This window comes from Megalops cyprinoides, chromosome 16 (assembly GCF_013368585.1).
Source record: "Megalops cyprinoides isolate fMegCyp1 chromosome 16, fMegCyp1.pri, whole genome shotgun sequence".
Classification (NCBI taxonomy): Eukaryota; Metazoa; Chordata; class Actinopteri; order Elopiformes; family Megalopidae; genus Megalops; species Megalops cyprinoides.
The window spans coordinates 16,113,508-16,121,424 of NC_050598.1; positions in this window are offsets into that span (position 1 = coordinate 16,113,508).

A 7,917-nucleotide genomic window follows, 5' to 3' on the forward strand; every position below is an offset into this window, starting at 1 on the left:
TCAGATTACCTTATTTTATTGCATTTTAGTAGAATGCAGTATATGTTTGCTTTTACCCATTCTGTTTTTCTTATATGCCTCACTGGCACAGGCTTGCATGACGCTCAGTGAACAGATTTTTTTGTTTATGCAATTGTATCCCTGAGGTCTGATAAATAACGGAGGGTCTGTCCCTTGATAATAGTTTGGAACACCTTTGTGTATGGTGAAAATCAGAGGTCTGAACTCATCTGCACAGCAAGCCTGAAGGCTCTATTTTCTGCTAAATTAATCAATGTGTTTTTTTCCCGACACTCATGTCACCCTGAATACACTGCTGGCTCTGGTTGCCAGGGTTCCATAAAAAAAAAATCCTTTTCAAGTGTAGTCTTAATACTGAGGTCTTAATGCACAAACCAACAGAAAGCAGTCAGGTCCCATCCAAGAAAGTCTAGGTTGCAGACAAGTTCAAGTTTGCCAGAGAAATGAGGTCTGTTTGTTCACCTGGTTTTAAGAGGTTGCAGTAAACAGCTTCTCATCTCCGGCTCGTCTGAGAGGGATCTGTGGCCAAGTTACACTTGAACTAGAAAACAGGCCTCATCTCTTGGCTTAATGTCACAATCTCTAGTTCCCTTGAATTTGTGGCTGCTACAGCTACGCCGCTCTTGGTACCCTTATCTTAAACTCTACCCTGTACACATCTCCCCCACCATCTCAGAAACGGACATCTCCCAATGTCGCAGAAGATGATGATGGTGCCCCCCTCCCCTTTACTCCCCTCCTTTTCCATCCCCCCCCCCCCCCCCCCCCCCCCCAGCTCTAAATGGTCAGCTTTGATACCAGCCTGCTTGCCCTTTCTCCCTCCATCCGCTCCGCGCCCCAACAGGAAACAGATGAGGGGTCAAATGTCTCACCTGTGTCGGAAGCAGCCCTCAGTCACCCGCATGCCAAGCCGTCATTACCATGGCGAAGAAGGGAGCGCTGTATTTGGCCCCAGCTGCAAACAATCAGACCCGCGAGTGGCCCGCTCCGAGCGGATCCTCATGAACCCGGCGCCCATCCCGCCCAATTATAATCAAGGGTCCCCGATTGACGGCCCAGCTGGGCAGAAGCCCCTATTACACTTATTGCCATAGACAATTTCATTGCCGTGTTGTTATGCCATTACCTATGTGTAATTCACTCCGTAGTGGGGAAGCCAAATATAACCCATAATCCCCACCCCACCCCCAGTCTCTGCAGAGGGGATAGAAATGAACGTTGATGGGTGGGGGTGCAGGGCTACAGTGGGGCAGGGGATTCCTCAGTACTGCCCACCTGTCCCGGACAGACAGACAACTAAACTCCTCCGATGTCTGTCAGATCAAGCACTCAGCTAAAGGCTCACGTCACCTGGCTTGTTTTAGCCGGTCCACTTCAGTTTGAGAAGCATTTACATCCTTACAGTTGGATGGCAGTGTAGGCATTTCTTCTGTTGTGTGGGTACACTTAAATTATTTAGTTTTGATTCACAAACACTTTGCGGGAATTTTTTCTGCTCATTTGAAGCTGTGCACTGAGGTGGACTTCTGCATATCCATGTGTAAAGATGCAAGTTGATTGCCTTGCTTAAGGGTCAAACAGTCTTGTCTCAATGATGGCCTGCTCTCTGTTTTCAAAGGATTTCAGAATCTGCTGACCAGCATTCACCTCCTCATAATTTGTGTGTGTGTGTGTGTCTTGTCTCACTGCTTTTTTAATCTTGGTGAGTTGCTCAGTTCCCTAACAATTATGCCATACTCCACACCCCAGCTAGTGTTATCTGTGGGAGTAGGTAGATATTATTTTCTTTAGCTGGCGCAATAATGCCAGATGGCCTCTGAAAACTCTGCTGCACTTTGCTGTGTCACTGACTGAAGAATGAGTCAATTCTTTTGCTGTGCTCAACATGAGGTAAGCTGCTATGTTCTTGGTGCTTCTCTTCCCTACAGCGATAGTGTGTCTCTGCCCAGTGGCTCTGATGGGCTGCCGTCTCCTCGTAAAAAGGCCCAGTTCACTGGCTTGGTGGTTTTATTGCTACAGGGAGAACTGTTAGTTGGGTGTGCAGAAGACATGAGGGATGCTGCGGGGCTGAGTGTCAGAGATTCGTTGATCTAATAGGGTCCAAGTGAGTGGCCGCAGACAGTGTGTAACTGCTCACACTGAAGCCATTGAGACTGCTGTTCCCTGACCCCAGCGCACAGCCTGTTCATCACTGTTCCTAGCCCTCACCACCTTCCTACCCTCTGAGGTTTCTTTTATGGCTTGTTCGAAGATGAGAACCGACTGTTCTTAGCTAAGTGAATACAGAAGGAGACTGATATGGGACACGGACTAATGTGGCACTTCCCTTGCCCCCTGTCTGTCCTCCCAGGGTGGGAAACTGTACCCGTCCCCTGTACTCTGAGAGACCTGGCTCTGCGCGGGGCAGCTGGCGTGAGGTGAGGGTGTTTGGCCTCTGTTTTCCCAACCCCCCCGTCCCGTTTGAAATATTCAATTTTCTTTGCGGCCGGCGTCTGTCGGAGAGGCCTGGGCTGACACAGGAAGCCCCGGCCATTGGTTCTGCTCTGTATGTCAGAGTGAGCGTGTCCAATCGCTTCACCACGGGGCTTCCCCGAGCTTCCATTACACAGAGGGCATCTGCCCATCACCCCCGCTGCCACGCCGGCTGCTTCCTCACGGATGTGTTAACGCCGCCTTTAATTTGTTTTTATTGCCTTTTTCCCCGTCCCACCTGGTCCCATCATTCCTCTTTCTTCCAGCCTGCGGACTGCTAAGCTCTAAACAGCCTAAATCTCTCTTACGGCTCTGCGTTGCACCCCGCACCCTCTCTCAGTACAGCCCTTTCCCCTTCTCATACCTCTACCCTATCCCGTTACAGCCCCCGGTCATGTCAGCTCTGCCCAATTCAACCGCTGGAGGAGCCGTCACTCATCTGCTGGGATGAGCATTTTATAGTCAGGGGCCGATACGCCATGGGCCTGGCTTGAGTGGAGATCAGTTCAAAGGAGATTGTCATAACACCCTTTTATGTATTGAGCAATGTCTTCCCCCCCACATCAATGGTGTTTTATTGGAGCTGGAGTCAGGTTAGAGGAGGTTAATGAGATATCATCCCCCTGCATGGCTGGTGACAGGATGACACGATGTTGACCTCTCTGGAAGGCTCAGTGAATGGACTGGGCAGCCACTCCAAGCTGGGGAAGCGGGATATGGGGCGGTGAGCGTGGGTCTGGAAAGCAAGAGCCTGGGAGCAAGCATGGAGCAGGAGAGCGAGAGAGCGGGAGATTAGGAAAGAAGAACAGGAAAGGCCCAGGCAGGAGGTCATGTGAGGGGAACCAGGCCCAACAGTGTTCATTCCCAGAAGGCCGCTGCATGAAAAAGCAGAGTCAGACCCGGGTCCTCTGAGAAGGTAGCGTGAGACCATGCAAGCTGGCTAACACTCTACGCAGTGGTATGTGTGTAAGAGAGAGACAGGGAGTGTGAATGAGAGTCACTTTGTGGACCCGTGCTTACATATGTCTGAGCAAGGTTGGGAGTGTGTGAGCGTGTGTATGGTATGCGAGGTGCAGTGCCGCAGGCAGATGGTAAAGCGCTTGCCGCGGAGCAGTTAGTCACACTCCTGCATCTCTAATTGAATTACCGTTGACAGCGCACAGCGGACAGTGTGGGGGATCCGCAGCCGCCCCCGGGGCGGGGTGTGAGCGTGCCTGGGAGTGCGGGATTCTCCCTGAAATCAATTACCAGTGCAAGGGGATAGGAAGGGATGCGGGCCGGGCCAGTACATCCTGCAGGTCAGAGCCCAGACTGACAGCAGCATCTGCGGCCGGCCTGCTGCCCTGACCCTGGGCAGCACTTAAAAGCCCAGCACCAAGGCCCGTGGAGAGAGCGGGCACAGGGCAGCACTAAATCACCCGAGTTCCCTTGCCACCCGATACCCATCCTCCCAGCGCACCCCCACGCCGGCCAGGAACGGTCCCTCTGCCAAGAATAAATAATCTGTCATACACAGGAAGTGGGCAGACACGGTCCACATCAATCCTTGCCTCTGTGGAGCTGTCACAACCTGGGTGATTATCTGCATATCTGAGCGCTTCAAAAGGAGGGCAGGGCAGGTCTTGTATCTGGCTCATCTTTCCACAGACACTTTGATTGATATGTCAGTGGTGTGGTAGAGGGCACAAAGCCGGAGTAACTGTCAGATTACACATTCATGCATGCATCTTTAGGAGGGCTTTTGCTCTCCCATGTAAGAGGGAAGCCAACACTCAGGCAGTTTCACATTTTGGAGATTTTCAGTTTCGCTCTGGGTGCGGAGCACTGCCCGTCCACACTGTTGGTCCAGGGGGCAGGGAGATCCTGCCTGACCCACCCTGCAGATCACTTCACGGGACGCCCTGTGAGAGGAGTGAATGACAAAATCAACACTGTCCACACCACTACTGAGTTCTGTCAACAGGAACCCAAAAGACCGGTCCTCCCAGCAAGGTTTAAGAAGTGAGCTGGCCAATCCGCCGCCTGTGGGGTCTCTGCTGCCCCATGCTCCCACTGGGGCCGCTGGCCTGGAGAAGAGATCAGAGCACAGGAGCTATGGGGGGGGGAGGGGCAGCCAGGACTCTCCATTGGCGCTGACAGACGGCTGGGGTCAGAATGTGGAAAGCATTTGTTGGTCCTGGTCGAGTCCCAAAGACTTGCTGACAGCTCTCTCTACAGTTCACTTCCCTTTCACACCAGCAAGGGCCTGCTTTGGCAAACAGGCTGGGAAGGAATCAGCAAAAGCTAGGGGCTGTGGGTGTGTGTGTGCGTGCACATGACGGCAGGGGAGATGGTGTTTCATGTGAAATCAAATCACTGTTTCTAGTGGGGGGGAATGAAAGCTTTAAAAAGCATGGATTTTTTACCAGTGATATTGAAAAGACACGAATGGCAGGATCTGACAGTAAGGAGTGGCAAATCAGTCAGCAGTCCAATCGGACCGTGGATTTAAAAGCCTTGCGGTAGGCCAGGCTAGTAAATGTTTCTGGCCTGGTGAGGAGAGGAACAAACCAACATCCCCCGCGCAGCTGCGGACGGTCTTGATCGACCGCTGTTTGTTTTATCGTCTCTCAGATTTGACCGCAGTGTGTTTGGATTGCTGTGGGAAGTGTGAGCGCTGTTTGCTTCATTAACGCTCACCGCGCCCGCAGGGAGGTGATGTGATGGATGACATCAGAGCAGGAGGCCCGAGCCGCCTCGCTCCTCAGAGGGGGAAACCTGGCCCACATAAACACAGGCCGAGGCTGAAGGGCTGCCATGAGTCTGGCTGGGAGGCCACATGTTTAAGCCGTTTCTTCCAGGGTCACCTGACCCCAGCGGCCTCCTGAAACTGGGGCGGCCGGCCGACACATGCCTGACAAACACCCACTTGACCCCTCTGGATGCACATTTGTTCACAGATTTACAGGTATGCGCATAAAGACCAAAGATTTATCATTTTTTCCTTTCCATAAAAATTCTCCCTCAGTTCATGACACAAGTTTCTTCAGTGTAACGTGTCTGCATAGTGTACCTTTTTTATGTATTTATGCCACGTGCTAGGCTCTATGTTTTGGAGTGGTGCATTTCAAAAATTCAAACAAAGGGATATGATGCATACTTTATTTGGTCACTGATTTTTAAAGGAAATTAATATCTTTCTGTTTCTTTTTTAACTGCATGCACACTGTGTGCTGTCTGACCTGCAGTAAGCAGCAGCTCCAGTAACTCACATAGGGTCAGAGTTAAGGAGTAGTCTTGGTTGGTGGGGATGCTCGCCATAGTTTTGACACTTGGAGCAGAGTGTGCTTGGCCTGGCCTGAATGAGTATTGCTCTTTTCCAGAGAGAGAGAAAGAGAGAGAGAGGCTAAGACGGAGAGGGAGGAGAGAACCCTCCTTAATAAGCTGTTAAACTACCCCTGCTTTTCACATTATCCGCTGGGCGTAATTCAATTTCACCAGCAGCTGGTTCCACTTTCAGCTTTACAACACCGTTCAGTCACATCCCATAAGCTGACCCGATAAATAATCTTCTTTTATTGAGTTTGCAGAGAAAATACAGTCCAATGTAAACCTCGCCTGAGCAGACTAATCGAACCCAAACATCGACAGAGCCCGGGGGGGCATCACTGTGTGTCACATTGAGACAGAGGGCATGGAATTACATGACACAGAGAAGAATCTACCAAGACACTAATTGCACAACAAACACCAACATGCCAGCATGGCTCTGTTTCACCACCACACTATGCATGTGACAACAGCCCACATATATTTGCATAGTGTCTCAGTCTCCTTTCAAAAGGATACTGAATTGCTGGAGAGGATTGTTCATGCTGGAATTCAGCCAAATTTTTAATTGATTCAGTGATTGGATTTCACCTTCTGCCATGTGCCGACAGTCAATCACTCCGCATGAATGAGACCTGCCCAGGTCTGAGGGTCTTGTGTTCCAGGCGCTTCTGTGGGGTCAGGCTTTCAGCACAGGTTGCAATTTCTGTTGGTTCTACTGCAACTTCACAGTTTCAGGTATAGAATATGGCTGGTGGTACTATTCAATGAACTAATCTATATTGTATGTGTCACCTCTGAAGTTTCACTGCATGTGCTAATGTATCCCAATCTGTTTAAATATAGCAGATATCAACTATTTCCACCAAAAAGTAATCAGATCATTGGAACAACTACATTACATCTAGTAATGCATTCAGCTTGTTATTGAGAGTTTAAATTTTTTAGGACAACTTTAAAGCTTTGAATAAACATGTTCCCTGGCTGTGGTGTTCATGTTGCTGGAAACAGGTTAAATGACCACTATCTCTCCTATAGCAGAACAAATCTTTTGTCTCTAACTTCTAGTAAAGTTTCATTTCTCATTTCATTACACGTTGTATAATATACATTGCAAAAATGAACAAAAATGTTGTGTAACCAGCTGCATAATTTGACATTTTATTAAATGTGTTCTTTGGAGTTAAGCACAACACATCCTGAAGTTAGACTGAGTATTTTTCAGCTGCCCCATAATGCTTACCATAATAGCTTACCAAACGGAGTCCAGTACATAAATGTGTAGCATTCTGCCCCTCCTTTTGTATATTTGCCATGGGAATCATTCAGTGCATAATGTTTCAGCCGGATTTTATCCAATGTATCTTGCAATGAGGGGGGGCAGCTTCACATTAGCAAAACCAGATGTATGCGTGTGTGCCTGTGTGCCTGTGTGTGCCTCTGTGTGTGTGTGTGTGTGTGTGTGTGTGTGTGTGTGTGTGTGTGTGTGTGTGTGTGTGTGTGTGTGTGTGTGTGTGTGTGTGTGTGTGTGTGTGTGTGAGTGTGTGAGTGAGTGAGTGTCTGTGTGTGTGTGTGTGTGTGTGTGAGAGTGAGTGAGTGAGCGTGAGTGAGTGTGTGTGTGTGTGTGTGTGCGTGTGTGCGCGTGTGTGTGTGTGCGTGTGTGTGTGTGTGTGAGTGAGTTTAATGTGACCTCAGTAATTTTGTCCTGTCAAATATGTGAAATCGCATTGCATTATTTTTCCTTTGGGCTTGCCAATGACAGGCTCATTTTATTTGTTCTGTGTGTGTTATTTTAGTAGGGGGACTGGTAGCCTGGAATCACTTCAAATGCAACGTGAAAAACGTGTTGCAGTGCCATAAAATCGAGAGTTTCATCTACCTTTATATTTACTTTATACAATTTACATGGTTATATGGCCCTGTGGTGATGCAAGACTGTTTGAAATAAAGAGAAAGCCTGACTGAAATGATTTGGAGTACAATTCACCTTTTCATCTCTTCCAAATTGTTAATGAAATATTCCCATCCTAAAAGTCAATCCGATATTTTCGAATATCCACAATAACCCGTGTTGTAAAGCCTTGGTCGAAATTTCAACTTGCACGTAATACTTCC